The sequence below is a fragment of the Maniola jurtina genome, chromosome 7, assembly GCF_905333055.1.
Source record: "Maniola jurtina chromosome 7, ilManJurt1.1, whole genome shotgun sequence".
Classification (NCBI taxonomy): Eukaryota; Metazoa; Arthropoda; class Insecta; order Lepidoptera; family Nymphalidae; genus Maniola; species Maniola jurtina.
The window spans coordinates 11,673,786-11,699,930 of record NC_060035.1 but is presented as its reverse complement, the minus strand read 5'-3'; the positions used below and the strand labels follow the sequence as shown (position 1 = coordinate 11,699,930).

Sequence of the window (26,145 nt, the reverse complement as noted above, 5' to 3'; positions counted from 1 at the left end):
ATATATGTTATAGACTGGTAACGGGCCGCCATATTTTGAAGCATGTCCGTAGGTGCTGATTTACCCAAAGGTGCGTAAACGACGCGTCAATACCTCTACGTAGCCCGTAGCGCTACGGGTATGGGTGTCAGGGTCACATATCTACTCTGCCAAGCCTACGAATTTGTCTTCACCTTTTAAGATACTTTGTCTATCTGGAGTCTTTGGGAAGCATGCCATTATGTACCTACCAATAATAAGGATGTACCTATCTGCCTTCGATCTACTTACTACCTAAAGCCCGATGAGGGATAGGTAGGAAGATATGGACTTTTAACAAACTTCCATACAATCCCAGCTTAGCACACTTTCATTTTAGTGAGAACAGAACACAGTCAAGTGCCTACTTGTCATTAATTTAGTAAAATATTAAAAAAAACACAATAGGTAGATAAGAATTACAAGGGTATGTATGCGTAAGGTATGCGTAACTTTTTTTTAATTCCTGTACGAGTTAATCCTAGACTGCAATCTCACCTGGTGGTATCGAAGTGGAGTTGCAGTCTAAGATGGTAGCGGGCTAACCTGGAAGGGGTATAGCAGTTTCATTAAAACCCATACCCCTGCAGCATTACCCGAACGCTAAATCGCTTAGCGGCACGGCTTTGCTGGTAGGGTGGTAACTAGCCACGGCCGTAGCCTCCCGCCAGACCAGACCAGAGACCATTTAGAAAATATTGTCTTCCAAATTTCCCCTGCCGGAAATTGAACTCGGGCCCTCCCACTTAATAAGATCAGAGCGCTCACCACAGCGCCAGGGAGTGATAAATTCAACGCGTCGCTCGATCCAGCTTTCAGACAGGTAGATATCTACATAATTAAAGAAACAGCGCTAACAAAAGTCATTAAGTCTAAAAGGATTTGTTCCTGGAGCGACATCCTTTGTTCCCGTAATAAACTGTCAGCGTACAAAAGAATTTCACGACGCGGGATGTGACTGAAATTTAGAGCTTTCCTTACATTGACCTCAGCAATTCGTTCTGTTTAATGCTTTATATTAAGAAGAATGAACGGCTGTAGCTTTGACCGAAATGGCGCATGTAAAGGATTTTTGGCTCACATGTCAGGTCAATCGTAAAATTTATCGCTGTTGGTTGTCATCCACCTGGAAACCTGGAATAATTAATTAAAATGGCGCCTGCTTTACCACTTTTACATTCTGGAAAAGCTAACAATAGGCACCTACGCATTTCCACTCGTCGACACAAGTAGTCTGTGCTACTACCCCAAAATTGTCTAACATTTATTAGGAAGCAGGCATATAGGTAGGTATATAAAAAACTGGCCAAGTGCGAGTCGGACTCGCTTACGAAGGGTTCCGTACCATCGTACAAGAAATAACAAACTTTATTTTATTTTAATTTTCTTGGTGGCCATTTTGTTTTTTTTTTGTGTTTGTTGTTATAGAGGCAATAAAAATATACAATATCAACTCTTTATCTATTACGGTTCACGAGATATAGCCCACTGATAGCCAGACAGATGGACAGACGGACGGACGGACAGACAGCGGAGTCTTAGTAATAAGGTCCCATTGGTACCCTTTGGCTATGGAACCCTAAATATCAAGTTTCACATGTTACTTGTCAGCATAGACACAATAAAAGAGCGGCTGATATTTTAGGGCTCTTCCAGGTTAGCCCGCTTCCATCGTATACTGCAGCATCACTTACCACCAGGTGAGATTGCAGTCAAGGGCAAGCTTGTATCCGAATAGTTAAAAAAAATTACCCCGCTAATATGTGAAACTACATCGTCAGGTGATATTGCAGTCAAGAACTAACTTGTCATTCAATATTTAACAAGTGTAAATTAAAAAATTTCAACACCCCCGACAAATCATTTTCAAATAAATAATTATGTATATCTAGGCAACGTCCATCTTGACAGCTTGACATTTGTCAATTGACACTTGAATATTATGAACCTAACGGTTATCTAACCTTCTTTTCTACAAGAAAACTAGAAAATAGCTGATAACTTTTAAACGGCTGAACCAATTTTTTTGGATTATAGCTAAGAACACTCTCGATCAAGCCACCTTTCAAACAAAAAAAAGTAAATTAAAATCGGTTCATTCGTTTAGGCGCTACGATGCCACAGACAGATACACAGATACACAGATACACAGATACACAGATACACAGATACACACGTCAAACTTATAACACCCCTCTTTTTGGGTCGGGGGTTAAAAAATAAGATTAGGTAATCCGAGTTGGATTAGAAAAACATGAATATCAATTTACCGTATAAATCCGTAATTCGCTCTACAAATCAGGATTTTACATCTAACCCTTTGAAATAAATAAGGTATTAAGCCCATCACGTCCCAACTCCCAACGTAGCTTAAAAGTGACAATATCTAATGAGCGGTCGATGCGTACCTACCTATCTGGGGTAGATTATGGACTTTGAAAATTATTAATACCCCTATCTTCAATCTAGCTTTAGCCTACGCTGCATAATTTAACTGTAAATAGGTCATGTAAAGCAAGAAATGAAGATGGAATACAAACAGACAAGGCGTTTTGTTCAACGATCTCTATTTATTATTACATCAATTCGACGTGGTTGTTAACAGAATAAAAAAAACCCGCCAAGAGCGAGACGAACTCGTACACGAATGATTCTGTACCATAGTGTATGAAATAACACTTTTTTCCAATTTGCATGCTTTGCATGGCGGTCATTTTGAAATTTTTATTTGTTGTTTTACAAGCAAGGAAATCACACTCTGTGAAAATTTCAACTCTCCAAACCGTAATAGGTATATTACGGTTTATTACGTAATAGGTATATTACGGTTTATGAGATACAGCCCACTGACAGACAGACAGACGGATGGACAGACATACGGACAGCGGAGCTTTAGTAGTAGGGCCCCGTTAGCACCCTTTGGGTACGGAACCCTAAAAAGGCGCTACGCCTCGGCTGCACTCTACTCTGCGGGTGGGCATTGCGCTTATGAACCGCGTTGAACCTTTTGAAATCGTATAATATGTCTATTCATACCTTAAATGTATAATTTATCGCTTATTTTACGCAGAACCAACATGAAAGAGAGCTAAGGTCAATTTGCCGGATCAACTCAGTTTACGAACCATAAAGAGCTATTTCCTCTTATTTATTTGCGAGAATTCAAAGGCTCGCATGTTATTTATACGCCTATACTGGCATTATAATAATATACCAACGGCTCGACTTTCATGAATTTGTTTAGAAAGTTTTTTACCTAAATACCGAAAAAATACATAAACGTCATGCTTTTGATCGACGACGGCGCTAAAAACTTACCGAAATCAAAAAGTTTTTTAGGAAGGGCTGGCTTGGAAGAGACCAAAAATAGCCCTTTTAGTTTTAAGTGTAGGTTTTGAAATGCTATTGATAGTGAACCCTGGGCGTAAACGTTATTATGCTTGGAGTGTATCTAGGTGATGAAATTAGGAATGAGGATATTATCATTCCTAACTGCCGTGAACCAGGCAAATTTTTGAGAAAACCGATACACGTCCAACGAGCTAAAATGGCGACCTTGCACCAGAAAGCGCAGCGAAGCGCAGCCCTTAGATTCAGGCGGCTCAAAACTATAGCGTGTGGAAGTCCCTAACAGACGTATAATCCAGGTGTGGATGTATATATCGTTATATCTATCGGTATAATCTTTATACTATAATATACCGATTTAAAAAATACTAAGCAATCTTAATACAAGAGTAACGAAATGGAGCAACTAGGTGATCTATTTTATGCATTTTAAATATCCTAGTAAAAGCCACTTAAAAATAAACCGGGTTTCATTATATCGGTTAAGCGTGCCAACTTTGTATTGTGAGCAAGCGAATAACGCAAAATATTCCTCTCATAATATTTGCATAAAGTTCGCTGCCAAAAGAGATAAGTAGGTTCTTTAAATGTGAACATGAACATTGAACTGTGAATGAAATTGGAAAAGGATTGTTTTGTAGTAATGAGGACTTGTACTTACGGGAACAAAGTGTCCTATGTGTGTACCTACCCAACAATAGAATCGCTTCTTTTTCATCCTAGAAAGTGATGGAAAAGGGTTCAATGAGCTAATGAAAAAGAAGTGATCCTTTGGTAACTTTCATACATATCCCTATTATCTATGCTACGCAATACGCATCCTCGCACATCTCTGGTACTTATGGCAATCTTATCTAGGCATAATGCTTTTTCATCTCAGTCGAGATCTTTTTTATTTGTCCATACTAATAGTATTTCAAATGCGAAAGTGTGTCTATCTGTCTGCTAGATTTTCACGACCCATCGTTAGATACTGTTTTTGGCGACATGGAATAAAGACAGGCGCATCCCAGGGAAGGAAATAGGCTACTATTTGTCCCGGAAAATCAAAGGGTTTCCACGGATTGTTTAAAAAACTTAAACCCCACGTTGACGATATCACGGGCATGATCTGTACGGATCGATAGCATCCTGGAGACAAATATAAGCTACTTATTATCCCGGAAATTCAAAAAGTTCCCATGGGATTTTCAGTAAACTTAATTCCATGTGGACGAAGTCGACGGCATTATATCTATGTAGTAGGATAATAAAGGTCACATCTCACTAGTGTAATATTTCAAAGTGTCACTGTGTATATGCCGCTCTGTCATACTTGCAGCATATTGCGGTGAATAATTCCTTTCTTGCTTATTATTTTACTAGTGGGTCGTGACTTTGTTTTATTGCGGAGACAAGATGAAATTCTTGATGGATTGGTACGAAATACTTACCGCCTATGGTGGTGCAATTGTTTTTATTTTTTATTCAAGAAACTTTAATAACAGTCCTTAGATAATACCCTTTGAAACTTTAATACCCTATGAGTAGATATAGCGGTAGGGTATAGGTACCTTTTACTACTTGATTACCGCGAGTTCATCCGCAAAGATTTTGGCTTTATAAAACTTTGGTAGGAACTTTTTGATTTTCAGGGACAAAATGTAACCTATGTTCTGCCCCGGGGTGTAAGCTATCTCTGTTTTCGTCAAACTCGGTTAAACGAACGAACAGTGAAAAGCTAGAACACAGAAAAATTTTCGTACTCATAATATCTATACTAATAAATAAAATTGGAGTGTCTGTCTGTAATTTCGAAATAACTACCGCATATTAAGGTCATATGGTTATTTGAACGATACTATAACCGAATCACACGTTTTTAAAATTTTTGTCTGTCTGTCTGTCTGTCTGTCTGTCTGTCTGTCTGTCTGTCTGTCTGTCTGTCTGTTTGAAAAGGCTAATCTTGGGAACGGCTGAACCGATTTTGACGGGATTTTCACAGACAAGTAGAGAATTGACCAGGGAGTAACATAGGCTACTTTTTTAACCGACTTTCAAAAAGGGAGTTGTGTTTTTCTACCTATGTACACCGAAATCTCCGAGATTTCTGGACCGATTTGCGTCATTTCTTTTTTAATCGATAGAGGAACTTTGCGACATTGTTTCATAAAAAATTTGGAGTCCAACTCCTCAATCCTGATGCTGCAGGGGATCTGACCAATTCACGCGGGCGAAGCTGCGGGCATCAGCTAGTTATTAATATATTAGCAAATATATGGATTTGCCTTTTTTGTATGCCTTGGGTTACAAGGTAGGGAAACGGTATTATGTCGTGAGGTATTAGGTAGGTAGATAGATAATATTATATACCATAATAGGTAATAATATCTCAGTTCATCAGTACAATAGCTGCTAACTCGAGATGATTCTGAGCCCTAATAGCGATTGTATAGGTTGTAATTAGTTAACCCATTAGTAGATTAGGTGTATTATAATACGAGCTTTCACGCACTGTTACAGACATAGTCATCAATTAGGTAATAAACTAGGTAATATGTATATTATCTATTAGACAGTCTAAACTCAGATATCCTCGAATATCTCTGTGTCGAATATCACACTTCACACTAATATTATAAAGGCGAAAGTTTGTGTGTATGTAGGTATGTAGGTATGTGTGTATGTGTGTGTATATGTTTGTTACTCCTTCACGCAAAAACTACTGGACGGATTTGCCTGAAATTTAGAATGGAGATGGATTATACCCTGGATTAGCACATGGGCTACCTTTTATCCCGGAAAATCATAGAGTTTCCACGGGATTTTTAAAAAACTTATATCCACGCGGGCATCAGCTAGTAAGAGATAAAAGTGACTAACTGACATATCGAAATACATTAAAATAGACATTACAGTACGCTGGAAGAAGTGTAAGTACCACACACAAAATTAAGTTGCTTCAAAAACAAGTCGGCAATCGCAAGTCCAGTGTACCTACCTACTTGTATTAGTAAAGGTCAGTATCAACTTGATGCATCTCTCAATAACGAAGAACACAAATCACTGAGAAAGATATTTTTTTGAGAAACTCAGACGGGATCTTTAAAAAAACTTTAATCCACGTTTCCACGTCGAACTATAGGCAAGTATTAGTTAGTATAAGTCTTAATCATATAAATAACAACATTAATTTATCAAAGTTTTGTAATATACCAAATATTCAAATATTTGTTTTGTTTTTCATGACAAAACAAATATTTTGGTTTAAACTTAAAATATAAAATATACCTATAAAATTAATATAAAAAAAACTCGTAGATCAAAGAAATGGTGTACCTCAATCGAAACACGTACCTACTAGGTAACTACGCAAAATTCAATTTTCTGCGAAACGGAAAAAAATAAAACACAAATCCCAAATTAAAGCCCATCAAAGCGTACTTACCTACACGGGGTAAAAGAGTAGGATAAACAAAGTACATTTTTATCTAAACAGTGAACATCATACGCACATCAAATCAAAGTATCCATCCAATTTCAGTCTCGACACGCGTAGGGCGTTATTGAAAAGCGTAAAATTTAATATAAGTACCTACACCCGATACAACGTGAACAAGATTTGGGAAAGTGATTACTTTTTTTTTTAAGAATATTAACCACTAGCTGATACCCGCGACTTCGTTCGCGCGGATGTAGGTTTTTTAAAAATCCCATAGGAACTCTTCGATTTTCCGGGATAAAAAGTAGCCTATGTGCTAATCCAGGATATAATCTATGTCTATTCTAAATTTCAGCCCAATCCGTTCAGTAGTTTTTGCGTGAAGGAGTAACAAACATACACACACACACACACACACACACACACACACACATACAAACTTTCGCCTTTATAATATTAGTGTGATAATATTAGTGTGATAGTGTGAAGTGTGATGTTAATCATGACTAATATTCCCCTTTCCCCTCCAACTTAGCGCAAAGCTGTATTAGGAGTAGGTAGGACAATAGTGCAACGGGTGGGGTTTGAACCGCCGACCTTTTTAGAATTCAGTCGGCTCGTCATCCTGTTGAGCTATTGAACTTAGATTGAAGACGCACGGTGCGTTGCGTTAGAGGTGCGGTATCATAGGAAAAGTCGCTCTACCATTCTACACGATGTGTTACGACGTCGTGCGGTCTGTTCTAATTTTCTCATTTTATGTATCCTAGATATAAATTTCCAGTGTTTTTCTTACCTAGATAGGTGAAATATCAGTCAGACTCGAGATAGATAAGATTATCTACCAAAAAACTCTGAAAGGATCTAAGAGTTTCATCGCTGTTTTGATCTGATTCTACGCGTGTTCTACGTAAATAGGATATACCTATTAATCATTTATCATGTTCATAAAATGATTTTTTAAAAAAAAAATAGTCGTACCTAGCGTCCCTAAGCCACCTTCGTAGCTCGTCGACCTCTCATTAGTAAGTCCACTGGGACCTCGTCGAACTTTATACATTCATAATAAAGACCTGGTCAGACACCACGCGTGCCGGCATCAATACGGTACGATGTCACTGCGTGCATTGACGCGACTGCAGCAACGCGTCACCGTTACAGCTCCAAGATACTGATAACTGTATGAAGCATATAAAGTAAGTTACATTATAGAAAGTGAAGTCAGCGGCACTTGACGCTACTGTTGGTGTCACATCAAAAAGCCTCTGGAGTCTGGGTGACAGTCGCGGGGATGTGTCTGCGAATGTGTACAAAGATTTACTGCTTTTACTTACTGTCTATGTATGTAACAAAAGGCTGATAGATGAAGCAATGTGTGACAAAATAGATACCTCCGCCGTCAACTCTTTACCCACGGAGCCCAGATGCCTTTTTATGTGACATCAATCATAGAAACGCAGCTTCTACGTGCAGCGATTCGGTAGTTTAAACATTTTTTACAGTTTCTTGCCAGCTTCGCGCTTTGTGTGACCAAAACCTTAACCGGTTTTATAACTTTACGTCCTCGTGCCGATATTTCGTCCAAATCCGATTTAACGGCTTTGATCAGGATGCCTTTTATGTTCCAAAACTTATATCTGTCCCTGGTTAGCCATCCTTTCTATTATAACATCGAAATATCAGATCCTTTGTTGGTGGAGCACTTACAATCTCTAAGACTCTAATATATACAATGTGTTTTTTTAACTGGGGCTGTATGGGGAAATCCAAAACTATAGGAGATACAGGGAAACTGAAAAGTTTTGGATTTCCTCATACTGTTCCAGTTAAAAAGAACACATTGAATATCTATAAATATATTTTTGATGTATAAATAATAATTGGTTAGTACATTTCTAATTAATGAGTTATTAAAATAATAATATACCTAAAAGGGTTTTAAGTAGATAAAACTTGTTCCAAGATTTTTGAAAATTCTATCCCCTCACCGATTTTCAAAAGTTCCACTTGAGTGAAGCCGGGATAGGTCAGCTAGTGAACTATAAAAATAAGAGAAGCTTATATATTGTCATAATATAGTATGAATAGATCATACGAGTAAGAGCTCGTTCACACTGCGTAAGCGTAGACGTAGCGCGTACCATTGCGTTGTTAATGTATGGAACTGTATGAAACATGGGATACCGCTTGCGTGGCGTGAACGTTCACGTAGACGGAATGCGTGCAGTTATGTCTACGGGTTCACGCGCGTCACTACGCACGTGTCACGTGTAAGTGCTGCATACCCAATTGGTGTGAATCGGTCTTTAAGGGGATAGGTATAAATATGTACGTTTACTGTAATCTAATGTAAACAAAGCCCCTTTGTTTTACCGAGGACGCATTATAAGTGGGGGGCGTTAAGATACATCAAATATTCAGGCGCGAACACAGTCCACCTGTGTTCTAGCTACAGAGAGTGCCGTGTGTTAGGGTGACCAAGCAATAGAAAAAACGGAGCTATTGAGATAACTTGTGAAACGGGCGATGACGCGTGACCAATTAGGACACTCAAAAGAGAACCTTATATTTGATTACATGATCAGACGATCAAACCCATCGTACAAGTGCTCGCACGATGGCTTGCGAGCTTCAACTAGGACACTCTGAAGAAATTTGTGTTTGAATTCAACGTGCGACGAAAATGCATCGTGCCATCGTACGGTCGTTGCCAATTATTAGGAAGATGGATATGATGGGAAAGCACTAAACTAAAAGAAGTATGACAGTTTAAAATTATATCAATAACTCGATTTCTCACGGTCATTTCTCGAATTTCCATCCCTAAAATCGCGGGTTCTCATATTACATGTCTCGTATTTATATCTTCAAAACGTGGTCCCCTTACTGGAGGTATGCCATTACATGTACCCTCTTTTAACAAAGCCGTAAATATTGACTATCTCCTTCAAAATAATGGAACTTTTGCAGCTCGCGAATGTTTCGTAAACTTTTATTTATGGAAACTTCAAGTTAAAAGGAACAAGGTTTTTTAAGACCTGAGCAACGTTTTTATTTTTGTGTGAAAATTCGCTCACTAGCGTTAGTGTTTTCAGATGTATTATATTTAAAAAACCATCGCCTCTATGTATCTTTTTTTTTTAATTTTAATGGCGGCCATTTTGAAATTCGCCACTTCATTTTGTATTATTTGTTGTTATTGCCCTAATAGAAAAACAAATTCTGTGAAAATTTCTACTCTCTACCTATTAAGGTTCATAAGATATAGCCCGCTGACAGATGTACGGACGGACAGACGACGGACAGCATTTCGTAAATTAACAATTCAGCGTAATTTCTATCAGCTGATGCTCGACTTTCATTAATAACTAATCAGGCAAGTTGATCGAATTTTTTCATTTTATTTTTTAACATCATTTAGCTAGCTTACCGTGATTTAGCTAGATAACCTATCGGCGATGTATCAGTCTATACAATATCTAGCATATAATATTCTCTATCACTATTAAATAACAGATGAGGGTAGTTATTTCTAATACCGGATCTCATACCATTCTGTTTTGTTACAATTTTACTGTTGTAACTATGACGTGAGCCGGGTCACAGCTGAAAATCAGCGCTCTACATTTTATGCGTGTTGGCGCATATGATGCAAGGCATTATGCTGGTACACCCATTCGGGGCGGTAAGAGGGGTCTCTCCGTCACTCGCTGCATACAAACGTAGTTCCAATTTCACTTGAATATTAAGCAACCAAAGTCCTTAAAAATTTGCATACAAATCTTTGAGCCCCTGTAATTTTAAAACTACATATTTTTAGAAAAATCTAAAACACCACAGACACAGATATAAGTTTCTAGAATATGTCTGCAAAATTTCATGGACTTTGGTTGCTTAATATTCAAATGAAATTGGAACTACGATTGTATGAAGCGAGTGACCGAGAAAGCCCTGTTAATTCTATGTTTTGTCTGTGACGCCAACGGAGTACAAAATATATTTCTTCTTTTCTTTCTTTCTTCCTTATAGTTCCACATGGAATAGTACAGTAGTCCATTGTCAGTTTTAATAGGAAATTGTACTGAAATGAAATACAAAGGGCTACGTTGTTTGTTATCAGTTATCAGAATTTCACAATGGAACTTGATATGTGTAGTGATAATGGAACGTGTATACGATTCCAGATACTTTACGATGTTTACCACCCACTATAGAATCCTTTTTACTTGACTTGTTGCTTACAATAAAAGTTGAACTAATAATAAAAAATATTCATATCTGAGGATGCAGACTAACTTGTTAAATAATAATAATCGACTGTGACAGACGGATGGACGGAGAAAGACGCACCGCACCATAAGGGTATCATTTTTACTATTTTGGTAGGGAATTCAATCCCCAAAAGGGTTGAAAGTTTCTGAAGCTTTTGGTTAAAAAAATGAAAAAATCCTGTATCAGGACCTTTGAAAATCCACACCCTCACCGATTTTCAAAACTTTCACTCGGGCGAAACTGGAGAGGGTCTTTCATACATAGATAGAGTTTTTTTTAGAAAAACGATATAAACAGTTTATTTGAAGCTCCATCTTTTGTACTAGCTCATTCCGGAGACTTCATTCACGTTTCGTTTTATAAAGTCCCGGTTCGAATTTCCTCTAAATTCTTGTTTAAAAGTCTTTATAAATTTAGGATGTGCATTGTCCGTCAGTCAGTCAGTCATGCATGAAAAATATATACCTGCTTAGTTTGCTGTTTTTCAGTTGGGTACAGGTAAAAGAACTGAAAAACAGCAAACTATATAAATGTATAAAAGAACCAAAACATAGAGTAAGCACTAAGTAACCTAAAAAAGAAATTCACGTCGCGCTTTTTCACTTGGCTATTGTCAGAATAAAAATACCTTACTTCGGCTAGACAATACAAAACTCTTAAGGTACTATGACTATTGTAAGAAACAGTATAGCAGCATGCCTTCTTAAGAAGCTCAGCTTTGTCTAAAAAGCCATTAGATTCACAACAGCGCTCCTAGGTATTGTGGAACTATCACACTAATATTATAAAGGCGAAAGTTTGTATGTGTGTGTGTGTGTGTGTGTGTGTGTGTGTGTGTGTGTGTGTGTGTGTGTGTGTATGTTTGTTACTCGTTCACGCAAAAACTACTGGACGGATTTCGCTGAAATTCGGAATGGAGATAGATAATATCCTGGATTAGCACGTAGGCTACTTTTTATCCCGGAAAACCAAAGAGTTCCCACGGGATGTCGAAAAACCTAAATCCACGCGGACGAAGTCGCGGGCGTCAGCTAGTAGAATATAAACACGCATAGATCATAGGTACATAATAGTTCAATGGCATAGACGAAGCTTTTTTCAAGTTCCAACCTCTTGTTAAAAAATTGGTTGTCTGTAAAGTCGGTTTACTGACGATAGTTGAACGTGACAACAAAGGCCGATTGTGCTTCTTTGTCGCTCGTTCCGCGCTCTCGCTTGCACTTCAAGCCTTACATGGAACGCCTCAGAGCGAGGTAACGCCGCATGAGTCATGTTTTTTCGTGCGTGCAGCCGGCTCTATCGAATTATAAGACGTTGTCACGTCAAAATTACTACTACTTTTTAAAGCCTGAAAAGGACGCAAGATGGCAACGCGCAATTGTATGGGCAGGACGCACAGACAGGACGTCCGTCACACAGAACGCGCGCAAAAGCTTAATATTATGATTTATAATACTTACAAGGATTTATGTATGAAGTAGATAAGTATGTCATACTGGAGCGTGTGATAGATCATACCTACTTATGACGCATAATGACAGCACGCGACGTAGGTGCCTACGCTCCGCAGTCTTTAGTGTAAACGTTTCATAATATTAACAGGGCTCTCTCCGTCACTCGTTTCCACTCGTTTCATACAATCGTAGTTCCAATTTCATTTGAATATTAAGCAACCAAAGTCCGTGAAATTTTGCAGACATATTCTAGAAACTAATATCTGTGTCTGTGGTGTTTAAGATTTTTCTAAAAATATGTAGTTTTAAAATTACAGGGGCTCAAAGATTTGTATGTAAATTTTTAAGACCGCGTAACTTTGAAACTGAATATTTTAAAAGAAATCTGGAAAACCACAGACATAGATATTAGTTTCTAGAATATATCTGCAAAATTTCATGGACTTTGGTTGCTTAATATTCAAATGAAATTGGAACTACGATTGTATGAAACGAGTGACGAAGAGAGCCCTCTTAATATACGAGTATATTATGTTCATTTGGTACGATTGTCTTAGATACGTAGATAGATACAACTTCTAACAACCGCTTTGAACACGCTATCCTTAAGAGGGGTCTCTCCGTCACTCACTTCATACAAACGTAGTTCCAATTTCATTTGAATATTAAGCAACCAAAGTCCATGAAATTTTGCAGACATATTCTAGAAACTAATATGTATGTCTGTGGTTTTCCAGATTTCTGTTAAAATATTCGGTTTCAAAGTTACGCGGTCTTAAAAATTTACATATAAATCTTTGAGCCCCTGTAATTTTAAAACTACATATTTTTAGAAAAATCTAAAACACCACAGACACAAATATTCGTTTCTAGAATGTCTGCAAAATTTCATGAACTTTGGTTGCTTAATATTCAAATGAAATTGGAACTACGATTGTATGAAGCGAGTGACAGAGAGAGCCCTGTTAAGCCTCGCTGCCTCCGCGGTCTGAACATTTCGGCCTTGCTAAACATTATCACACTTCATTTTGTACAGTCAATCATAAGGGCCGACACATATTCACGGAGTGGAGTGGAGTTAAGTCAATCATTATAACAATATAAAATGTTTATGTTGATATCCACACGACTCAACTCCACTCCACTCTATGAGTATGTGTCGGCCCTTATGATTGACTGTACAAAATAAAGTGTGATAATGTCTTCTGACTGTAATGATTAATGAAAAGTTAAATTAAAATTAATTTGAGAGTTTGAGTTGTTTACAAAAAAGAGGTTGATCGGCTCCACTCTATACTGCCGGTGTACGCTGCGCCTAACGGAGAAATAATACTGATTAATAATGATTATTAGGTATTTGTAATCGGCATTTTAGCTATTAACAATTTAGCTATTATTTTACGTTGCTTCCCAATTTAGCTATTATTACTTATATGACTGAAACCGATTGAACCAATTTAACCGCTAATTTGGGGTTTCAAGTACGTTTCAGATGCTATTTTGAAATTTCATGAATTACAATTTAATGTAAAATTATGCATTTGGTTGGAAATCTAATTAAAACTACAGACTTTAATAACTTCGGAGAATCCGACATATTATTTTACTCATTATGACTGTCAAAATAATGTTAATATGTATCACTAAAGTGAAAATGCTCCAGTTCAATTCCTGCTCAGGTAAGTTTGGAAAATTATGTCTAAACCTAATATAATTAATATACCACTAATTATATTATTACCGGCTAGAACCACGAGTTTAGTCGAATCAAGCCCGATTAGTTTCAAACCCATACGGGGTCCTTTTTCAAGGAGCAGATGCTCGCCACCCAGTACCTAAGTCATACGACTTACATTGTGTGACCATACGTTTTTCAACCCCCGAGCCAAAAAGAGGGGTGTTATAAGTTTGACGTGGTCATCCGTGTATCTGTGTATCTGTCTGTGGCATCGTAGCTCCTAAACTAATGAACCTATTTTAATTTTGTTTTTTTTTGTTTGAAAGGTGGCTTGATCGAGAATGTTCTTAGCTGTAGTAGATAATCCAAGAAAATCGGTTCAGCCGTTTGAAAGTTATCAGCTCTTTTCTAATTGCTTTAACCTTCACTTGTCGGGGGTGTTATAAATTTTTAATTTACACTTGTCAATTACTAAACAGTGTGCTAATCCATAGGGAATTTATGTATCGCCTTTACCCCTCATATTTTCTGTATTCCTAGTTCCTATATTTTTCTGTCATGAAAAAACGTTCTGAAAATTGTTTTATGAAACACCAATGTGTTTTAACAGACGCTGTTTGTTGGAAAACAAGCATATGCGCGTCTGACGGTATTTTTTGTACCTTTGATCGACAGCCGCAGGGACCTGATTGTTTTGTTTACGTGTACTGGAGATTTATGTCACTGTGGTCTGCACTCTGGTGGTTGTTATAAATCATACCTACTCAATTTATGGCACCTGAAAAATACTTTCAATAAATACCTACCTACCTTTTTAGGGTTCCGTACCTCAAAAGGAAAAACGGAACCCTTATAAGATCACTTTGTTGTCTGTCTGTCCGCCCGTCCGCCCATCCGTCCGTCCGTCCGTCGTGTCTGTCAAAAAAACCTATAGGGTACTTCCCGTTGACCTAGACTCATGAAATTTGGCAGATGTGTAGATCTTATAGCACCTGTAAAGGAATAAATCTGAAAACCGTGAATTTGTGGTTACATCATTAAAAAAAAATTAAAATGTGTTTCAATTTTCAAAGTAAGATAACTGTATCAAGTGGGGTATCATATGAAAGGGCTTTACGTATACAGATTATTATTTATAATTTATGTATATACATAACAACATAACAGATTTTTATTTATTTTTAATTTATCGTGCAAAATGTTGGAAAAAATACCCTAGTACGGAACCTTCAGTGCGCGAGTCTGACTCGCACTTGGCCGGTTTTTCATATAAAATTTTATTGATATTTCAATTCGTTCAGTCATTTACCGAGCTAGACAGATTTTATTAAAAATGTTATAAAAGTTGGTGACTTCATCATAACTTATTTTTCCATGGCCAAAAGTAGCGTGAATAAATACAAGCAATTTGTCTTCCGACAAGATTGGTTCAATGTTAGCCGGTAAATATACAAAACAGACATAGGCCATAATATAACTTGACCATATAGGTAACAGAGAAATGCAAACGTAGATAGAGTATATTTATCCAATTTCATTTATAGAAAGATATGTGTATACAGAATTATTTGCGCTGCAAGGCAAATCCGGTGAAACCTGGGATTTGTTTGCAGTAATATACGTTTCGAGTCACGCAGTAAGTTACTGCCGGTACAGACGGGCTTTCAGCTAAGCCCGCGGCAACACGTTTTCCTTTCTCCTCTGACTATAAAATCTCTTTACAATTTTTCAAGTTATCAACGTAGTATTTACACTTAAGTATAACAAAAATGTTTCATTAATAAAATTTTGTACGGAAAATAATAATAAATATAAAAATTTATTATTATTTTCCGTACAAAATTTTATATTTTTATTTACAAATACCTACTATAAATATGTAAATATAAATATTACAAAACAAAAATTTCATCCAAACCACTGTAACCAGGCAGGGTGCCCAGAACGCTGGCTGCGTTACCTCGTTGAATGGCCAGACTAATATGCTGACCGAGGTAACTGTCAGACCTCCGGTCACCCGTGGACTCCACGAGACGGGATGACAGGTTCTTAAAAAAAGATCTGGCATCTTTCATCAATATTATTTAGTACACGGAAAAGATAAAACTTCTACAAACTAGTGGTTTGTCTTGAACTTATAATACCTCCCGTGACGTGAAATCTTTTCGTTCTATCACATAAATTACTCTTACAGACAGACAGATAGATAAAGGGGAAATTCACCCAAGTTAAACGACTACTGGGCTATGAAGATATATGTTTGCTGGAATCATAATTATCATCATCACGATCAACCCATCGCCAGCTCACTACTGAACAAAAGTGACTATGGCCTCCTGCTCATCCTCCTCTCCTACGCTGGCCAAGTGGAGGTTGGCAGACTTCACACATCTTTATCAAGAACTCTCAGGCATGCAAGTTTCCTCACGAGGTTTTTAATGATAACTTAAAACGCACACAATTCCGAAAAAATGTGTGCCCAGGATCGAAACCCAAACCCCCTGGAATGCAGACGTCTTAACTACTGGGCTATTACCGGTTTTTGCGAATCATAAATACCTATATTAATCTTAATTTCTGTGTATGGAGCGTTAAGAAATTTACATCTGCCACTAATTTGGCCCCTAAGGGATAACAAATACGAATACCAGAATTTCTCTTGATTATCTGGAGAATATTGAATATTCTATGCACTTAAACCGAGCAATGTAATAAACTGTGACTATTCGAAGCTTCTAGAAGTAATAACTTCGGAAACTTAAAGCTTTTGCATTTGTCGCAAAGAAAACGAAATCCACACGGAGATTGCAGTAGTTCAGTCTTTTATACTAACTTCTCACGAACTTGGACCTAATGAGTTCGTTAACCCTCTAAGCAAGTATTTCTTTTATCTTTTACACTATTAACAGCTACATTTTTGTTTTGTTTTATTATTATTGTTTTTTATTTAGCGTTGTCTAAAAATAGCATAACCAAAATGGTTTTTATTTTAAGTAATAAATCATATTCGATTGGACGTATGCCATAAATTATTTTATAAAAGATAGAATTAGAAATTGTATTTTTTTACGATTATGAAAAGAAGTTTCACAAGTTGAGAAATAGGTAGGTACCTACGTGGTTCTATGATGTAGCAACTAAAGAATGGGAGAGCTCACCATCATGGTGGATCATAATATATAAAATTGTATTACGGAGTGGAGAATGCAGTTTTAATTGCGATCGCGTTAAGACTAATCAATATTGATTGAAATGCCTCTATAAAAGGAATAATTAACTGACGTATCCAATATCAACGCATCTTGACCGTATAGTAGGTACGCGACAGGTCGAGATGGCAATCCACCTTGGTAATCCGGTGCGGGATAGCGCGAGTGACTTGCGGGTGTGCGGGCGTCCCTCTGCCCCGATTACCATCTCGACCTGTCGCGTACCTACTATACAATCACACTAATATTATAAAGGAGAAAGTTTGTATGTGTATGTGTGTGTGTGTGTGTGTGTATGTTTGTTATTCCTTCACGCAAAAACTACTGGACGGATTGGGCTGAAATTTAGAATGGAGATAGATTATACCCTGGATTAGCACATAGGCTACTTTTTATCCCGGAAAATCAAAGAGTTCCCACGGTAATTTTAAAAAACCTACATCCACGCGAACGAAGTCGCGGGCATCAGCTAGTACATACTATACAATTTAAACCTTACAGTTCTACAAATGCATGTAGATTTTATATTTAACGTAGGTAGATCCCCACTAAGAAAGTATTTTCGGTTATTCCATCCAAGCAAAGCAAGGGCGTGTCAGTTAGTAAACCGATAAAAGCATTACACGTTTATTTCGATACAAAATTTCTGATCCAGCAAACGGTTGTAGAACAAGGGTCTTACTGAATAAAAATATATAAGTATAAAGCTTTATTCAAGTCGCTTCCGCGGCAGAGAAATAGGTTTATCTTCGGTCCACCATTACACTAACGAGCGTACAAATAGTTCCTGAAGGAATAATACGATAAAGGACAGGTAGCTTCCCTCATATAAGTAACTTAACTCAGTTTACAATACATTAAACAGTTCCTTAACTAAGTTGACTGAACGAAACAAGGTCTCCGAGTTATTTCGATGAATTCACACTTTGCCCGACAGTCTCACAGAAACCATTTGTCTGTCCGTTTATCGGAACCTTGTAGCTTCTGATAAAAGGAACATAAAAGTGCCCACGCACTTGAACTGAACTGCAGCGGAACTGTGCGTCACTGCCGCGCCGCGCGGCAATGACGTACGCGCGTCGCGGCTGGAGAGAATATCGTGCGGGGCGCTGACGCGACGCGCAGTTCAGCTGCAGTTCAGTTCGAGTGCGTGGGCACCTTAATGGTGATTGATAGGTGATATGGCAATTGCACACATAGGCAGCGGCGCGCGCGTTGTGACCCTTGCGTGTCGTAATTATTTGTGATCAGCAGAAAAGGCATTCTCCATCTGTATGATTGCTAAACAGTGGTACTGTCTTAATAAAATACAGTGAATTTCGCGAATCATTGCTGTCGCTGCGACCCTTTGCGAAGCCGCCATTATTTTCCAGCGGCCGTTTCCTTTTATCAGTTTATCTTTTATATTCGACTTCTGCCTACTCACTGCTGTCTATTATTGTGATTGAATAAACATTCTTTAGTTTTACTAGGAAGTTGTCGTAAACTAGTAAAGCTCTATGGTTTTGTCCACTTATTGCAATTTTTTTTTAAGCTTTCATATAAATTATTGTTTGATTGCGAACAAAGCTATCCAATTACAACCGGGTACCTTTAAAAGAAGAGTGAAAAGGCATCTTCTAGGTAAACGCGTCCCATCTTAGGCCACATCTTCACTTTCCATCAGGTGTGATTGTGGTCAAGCGCTTGCCTATTATGAGAAAAAAAAAGCTTTCATGCCGCCTTATTTGCGATCTACAAGTATCTGTTATTACTTTTGAGGCAAAAGGCACTCCAATCTTGAACCTGCGTTGGTGATTAGTCAAAAAAATTGTGTACCTATCCACTCCATGTAAACCTTGAATAGATATTTTAAAATCAATACGAGGTATATATAGTTTATTCGAAAACATTTTATTCAAATAAACTTTTATTTTAATGATTCTAATCGCTAATATCCCTTTTTTCCGAAGGGTAGAAAAACGTTGCGTTGTGATCTAGAGAGATCCTCATTTCCTCTTAATTACACTTTCACGACTCACATTAGGTCTAATGATAACTTTCAGCTTTCATTACTTTGGTTGCGATTTAGTCTGCATGAAAGCCGTGTAAAGTTTGAAACACGAATTGTTTTATCACATTTAGTGAAAATTTACTTAGTACAAAGTTTGAGAATATACTAACATTACTTAGTGTTTTTTTTTTAAATTGAACTTATACTAGTTTAATAGATTAATTACTGTATGAATTATACCTACGTATGCCTGCGTGAAATGGTGCCACATTTACCTATTAATTAGCATCTTGCCTATGCCTGTGCAGTTAGTAGGAAACGAGATAGCTTGCAATGGGTATGGCAGTTCAAATTAAACCCCGATCGACCAGTTTGTTCGTCGTACCAAAACGTTAAATCGCTTAGCGGCACATCTTAGCGGGTAGAGTAGTAACTAGCTAAACCCGAACCCTCCCAATACATGAAACCAGTAATAAATTCCCAAATAAGCTAATGCCTGACGCCGAACCTGACGCCTGTAAGACTGCACCGCTCAGCCCTGCATCAGGGAGGTCGTCAAGAGGAGTGCATATTCTTAATTATTCCTATTAAACACTACCCAGATAGGTACAGTCAAGGCCGTAAGTTGTTTAGCACCATAATAATCACATTTGCGTGGCACGGTTATGCACATGCGTTAGGTGTGTGTCGTGCTTATAGAAAAAGGTCATAAGTGCGACAGGCTTTTGATGCAATAGTGTCGCGGAATTGCTACTCAAATTCTGAGGCCGAGCGTATATATATTTCCTACAATCACTACAGCACTACCTCTCTACCCGCAAATCACGTTTGTTGGTTTATTGGTTTGTTGATTTGTCCTTCAATCACGTTGCAAGGAGCAACCGAACAATATGATTTTTTGCATGGATATATTTAAAGAGAGTGACATAGGATACTTTTATACCGGAAAATCAAAGAGTTCCCACGGGATTTTTAGAAACCTAAACCCACGCGGATGAAATCGCGGGTATCAGCTGGTATGGAAATATTTAAATTCTAATACCAAACCACATAATGAATTTAAATGCAAATGAAGTTGCGAAAGTACTTAAATAAATGGATTTTTTTCATCTATCAATGTCAGTTCCGGGCTTTTGCAGATTTGTCACATTTAGACAGGATAATCGATTCCGCGCCTGAAATTTGGGGAAGGAAAACCACTTTAAAATGAATAGATTCGTATACCTTCTTTGCGAATTCGTTGTTTTTGAACCGTAGAAATTTAACAAAGAAATGTAGAGGTTGAGGTAAGTTTAGTCGGCTAACTTTCTGTCCAAATTCAGTCCTACTGTCTACGAGTATGTTGTTTAATTCATCGAAGTAGGTATGTACCACATCACTGATACCATTTGTTTTGAAAAAATAACTATAAAAGCTGTTAAGTTGAACTTAGCAGTTATAGATAGATACCCGTTACTGCTACATAGAAAATATTTAAATTCTGAAAAAAAAAACTTTTTCAGGATAGGTACTAGGTAGATACCTTCTAAACATGAAAGGCAAGAGCTGAGAAAAATATTGTTCTACCCCTTCGAGTTATACCTTATGTTACTCAGTAAATATTTTGTTATTAATAAACTAAATATTATCTCGAAAATACCTACTTGCTGGGTAAAGAAATATTAGATAAAAATAAAGTGTGTATTTTTTTTTGGATAAAATTTCAGAACAGGGGTCGTTCATCATATTGGTTGACACATTTACTGGACAGATACGAATATGGGTAACAATGTTAATAAATCACAAGCAGTAGGTTCAATACCTGGGGTTTCAAATGTTTATCACTATAGTATTTCCCAACGGCTGTCTGTGTGGTTAGTATGAATATAGAGAATAATAACTTCTATTCATATTTTTAACAATCATGTTATCAGAAAGCAGGTAAGAAAAAATAACAAATTCCAATGATTTTAAAAAAAAAAATTATATAGACTAGCGCTTGGCTGCAATCAGACCTGCTAGCAAGTGATGATGCAGCCTAAGATGGAGCGCGCTTGCCTAGAAGTTGCCTATTCACTCTTGACTTGAAGGTACCTATATTATAAGTGGGAGGGAAAACTGACGCCGGAAGGGCGTTCCATATCCTAGCTGTTCGAATTAGGAAAGAGGAAGCAAATCGTTTCGTACGTGTTCGGGGAATTTCGACTACGTACGGATGCAGACCTTGACGATGCTTGGTAGTACGATGGTAGAAAGGTGAAGGAGGAATCAGGTCAAAGAGTTCTTGTGCACACTCTCCGAAATAATCCTGAATTTGTTATTTTTTAAAATGATGACTATTATCATCACCCAATCGTGTCACACTGTGACTCATTGGGAAGTGGGAACTTATCGAATTTTTTCCCATCGAATTACATTGTTACTAGTTGCAACGTTTTTTATCCTTTTTTTTTTTCAATAACAAGTCAGTAATAACACAATATGGATCCGAGACATGGTCGTTAATCATGGACCTTATAAGAAACCTCAGAGTCACACAAAGAGACCAACATAACTCAAAGAGTTGCGAAGTTGAAGTGGTAATGAGCGGAGCAGATACCTAGTTCAAGGAACCATAGACGTCGGGGTCCCAAGATGCTAGAATGACGACCCCGCATTGGAAAGCGCAGCCATGGCAGACGGATCGCAGGGACCCGCTGGATTCAGGCGGCGCAAGACCGTAAGGTGTTTGTTATAGAAGTCCCCACAAGGGACATACTCGTATTATATGCCTCCTGTGGTTGATGATGGTTATAATGGAAATAAGTATAAACAAGTGTAAATTAAAAATTTATAACACCCCCGACAAGTGAAGGTTACGTAACTAGAAAAAAGCTGATAACTTTCAAACGGCTGAACCGATTTTTTTGGATGATAGCTAAGAACACTCTCGATCAAGTCACCTTTCAAACAAAAATAAAACTAAATTAAAATCGGTTCGTTCGTTTAGGCGCTACGATGCCACAGACAGATACACAGATACACACGTCAAACATAAAACACCCCTCTTTTTGGGTCGGGGGTTAAAAATGATGCGTATCATAATATTATGCAGGTATATCAGTTTCAGTTCATAGATTAAGCTTATATTTTATTACGTTGAGTGAGCCAACAATAATTACGTTCTTGTAAATAGGCCTTTTAGGAATACTATGGCAGGAAAAAGTGGCGATATTATGTGAAAAAGGTCGTAATGTTATTTGTTTCGGTGTTTCTCTTTTACGGCCGGCTATTTTACCAATTTCACGAAAGTTGGTTTTATGGCATTGGAATGTATTTTCGTGTGTGCTTAAACCATTACATTAACGAGAGTGAAATAGTTCCAAGGAGACTAATATGGTATGAAAAAGTATGGATATTATCTGAAAAAAAAAGGTCGCACTCACAACTTTACTTGTTGCTGGAGAATTATCTGAACAGTGAAGAAAAGAAAGGGAAAGTGTATTTAACAGGCTATCTAAGTATACTTAAACGTTTTAGTATACTTACAAACCTATAGATTTGTATCACAGAACTCTAAATAAGAGTACCTAATAGAAATGAGTAGGACCGCGCTTTACCGATTTTGAGCAACTCGCCGATATGAAAAAGTACAAAAATTATTCGAAACGATTTTTATCTCTACAATTCACAGCAGCATAAATTAAACTCTACCGGTATACAATTAAATCTTATTTTTCACTAACGTGTCGTGATGGGTCACTGCCCATTAGTGCGGTGACAACCTAACATTTCCTTAACAGGGCTCCTCCGTCACTTGTTTCATACAATCGTAGTTCCAATTTCATTTGAATATTAAGCAACCAAAGTCCATGAAATTTTGCAGACATATTTTAGAAACTAATATCTGTGTTTGTGGTGTTTTAGATTTTTCTAAAAATATGTAGTTTTAAAATTACAGGGGCTCAAAGATTTGTATGAAAATTTTAAAGACCGCGTAACTTTGAAACCGAATATTTTAACAGAAATCTGGAAAACCACAGACATAGATATTAGTTTCTGGAATATGTCTGCAAAATTTCATGGACTTTGGTTGCTTAATATTCAAATGAAATTGGAACTACGATTGTATGGAACGAGTGGAAACGAGTGACGGAGAGAGCCCTCTTAATACTTCTAAACTTAATCTGATTACTACTTATAGGTACGGACGATCCTCGGTAGCGTTGCTCCTATTGAGCGGCTTCTATAAAAAATTGGACCAGAGACAATTTAGAAATCATAGATTAATTAATTTCGCCCGCATTGCGGAATCAAAGTCCCTCCACTTATAAGATCACAGTCCCTAACTACTGTACTGGAGAGGTTGTCTAACTGGTGGGTTTATGCCATCCTCAGAGATATCTCTGGTGCAAAGGCAGCCTAAACGAGCAGCGGGTGACCTCATTAATTCTATCGACATTCGACAAACACACCGCCAGCTGTCTACGCGCAGTGTGAGAATGACAGCACTCGTTTATTATCGAGCTTTACATGATTAGTGTAAGAGTCTATGTGTCGTCCCTGCGCATGAAAATTCCACTATGTGGAAAATCATAAGTTTTCGGTAGACACTTTTAAACTTAAATGTTTTGAAACATTATGCTCTACTTTTAGATGAAAATCTAGATTAGCTAAAAAGATTATCTCTTGAATTAGCACAAATGCTAAAGATCGGGTTTCTAGGTACATGTACACATGTCTTTTAAAACCAAACAAAATGACATCAAAATCGAAAACCCCAAAATAATACATAGCGAATTTTGCATGCGCAGCGACGGTATGAAATATGAGTAAGTAATACGTGTAATAATCTCTCTCACATCAAATTTTCAAGCATGGCTGTCTATCTCAAAGAAGATTAGCACTAAGCTCTCAAAAGATAGATAATATTAAACATTTGTCTCTCAACAAGTTCAAAGTTTTTATCAAACGCGAACTTATTGGAAAATCCTATCACAATATTGTAAAGGATGATTTAAATGATAAGAAAGCTTGGGAATGAGCTTTAATAACTTTGATAGTTCTAGCAAGTTTGTTGTGGGCGTCTTTTCAGACGTTTGGAGAGGGTTTGAAACCTCTTACGTTTTGTTTAAAGTTTACGTGCCTAATTAATTATATAGGTTTTTAGATTGTCAATTATTGTTGAATTTGTAAGATTTTATTCCCTCACTCTAATAGTCCCATGGGTTAGAAATTGACACGAGAAAAGAGGGATGTTCGGCGTAGTAAGATAATTATAGAAAAGGTTGTTAAGGTTGTCTCTACTACTATGGCAGATTTTGCTAGGACTCTATGCCTATATCATGTCGAATCGAAGTCGATTTTACCCTATCTAGCTATTTGCCCATATGACACCTATTCACGAGGGAATTATTGTTCATTCTCTGGTAATACTGTTTGTTACGAATTAGAAGTTCAACCGTTTTCGTTGCAAGTACGTTTAGTTTGCAAGCTGCGTTTGGCACTTGTTACATGAGAATTACAAAGCGTAAGCTATACCACAGTATAGAGAACATATAGTTCAGAAAATATGTAGAAAGCCGCAGTTGCATCCTACTAAATACGGGCTCTATAATATTAGCTGAATAGCCACAGGAATGTCGAACGATTAGTCGACATTCCTGTGGCCATGTTTCTTTGAAAATACATACCAAATCAATTTTCATCAGCTGACTTAAAACGTAAACAAAGCTCAGAAACGCAGCGTGCTTTGCTCGGTGTTTTTCATTTGTAGGTATCATGGTTTTATGTTAGTTTGCGGTACCAACGACCATACAATGTGCCGTCACAAAATATGCTTTATTTTGTGGTGCTGTGCATAGCGCGTTACTCACGCGTTTCTGCAAAAAAACTACTTTATAAGCCAGCTAAGGAAAATTAGATTGCAGCTAAGGAAAAACGGATTGCACAAGTTTGTGTCACACAACAGCAGCGCGGCTGTGGAGTACGGCGGCATTGTTGCCATGTGCAAGAACGTTTTTTTCTGAACTGAATGATTGATAAACGGTGTTTCTATGACGTAGCAACCACATGTGACAAAGAGACATGCTGCAAATGGACACATTCAATTTTGCAGCCTAAAGAAGCATGCGGCAGTCTATTTTATGCAGAGGCTCGAAACAGACATCGTGCTGTTCAAATGGAATATTACGGTGCGGTACGATGCGGTCCTGTGGCATGCCGGAATATTGTTCTAAGTATGTTGCTCTGGCATAAATGAAGCTTAAATAACTCTAGTAGCGCCTTATTGGATAATTGAAACTATATGCTCAAAATATATTCAGCACTGTATTTGATAGCTAAACTGTTAGTCTACCTTCTACTAAGTATGCATGGAAGTTCACAACAAGCGGTTACCGAATAAGTTAACGCTTAACAGCAGCAACAGCTTGCCAACGAAGTTGCACAACCCGTTTTTAAAGCGAAAAAGATAACAGCAAAAAACATTAAAATTGTATTTATCTGCGATTAATTCGCCTTTTATTAAAATTACGTTTGAATATTACTTGGCCATACTAGATTGTAGAGATTCTGAAACTGCTAGAGCCAGAAAATATTTCCATACTCGTACAGTATTATAATTATATCTATAGTACTGGCAAAATCCCTGAAGATTGGCTTAAGTCAACATTTATCACTCTACCTAAAAAGAAAAATGCAAGAAAATGCCAGGAGTTCCGTACTATAAGTCTCATGAGTCACATGCTAAAAACCTTTTTGAAGATCATACATAAACGTATAAGGACAAAATG

At 37.4% G+C, this 26,145-nt stretch overlaps 1 long non-coding RNA gene across 1 annotated transcript; it reads left to right on the top strand.

Annotated features, from left to right (window-relative positions):
• Positions 1–64: 64 nt before the first annotated feature.
• Positions 65–24,030, top strand: LOC123867278. The gene is made up of 3 exons (XR_006796372.1): positions 65–85; positions 10,832–10,838; positions 23,901–24,030. It is a non-coding gene; the product is annotated as an uncharacterized LOC123867278 (long non-coding RNA).
• Positions 24,031–26,145: the final 2,115 nt, after the last annotated feature.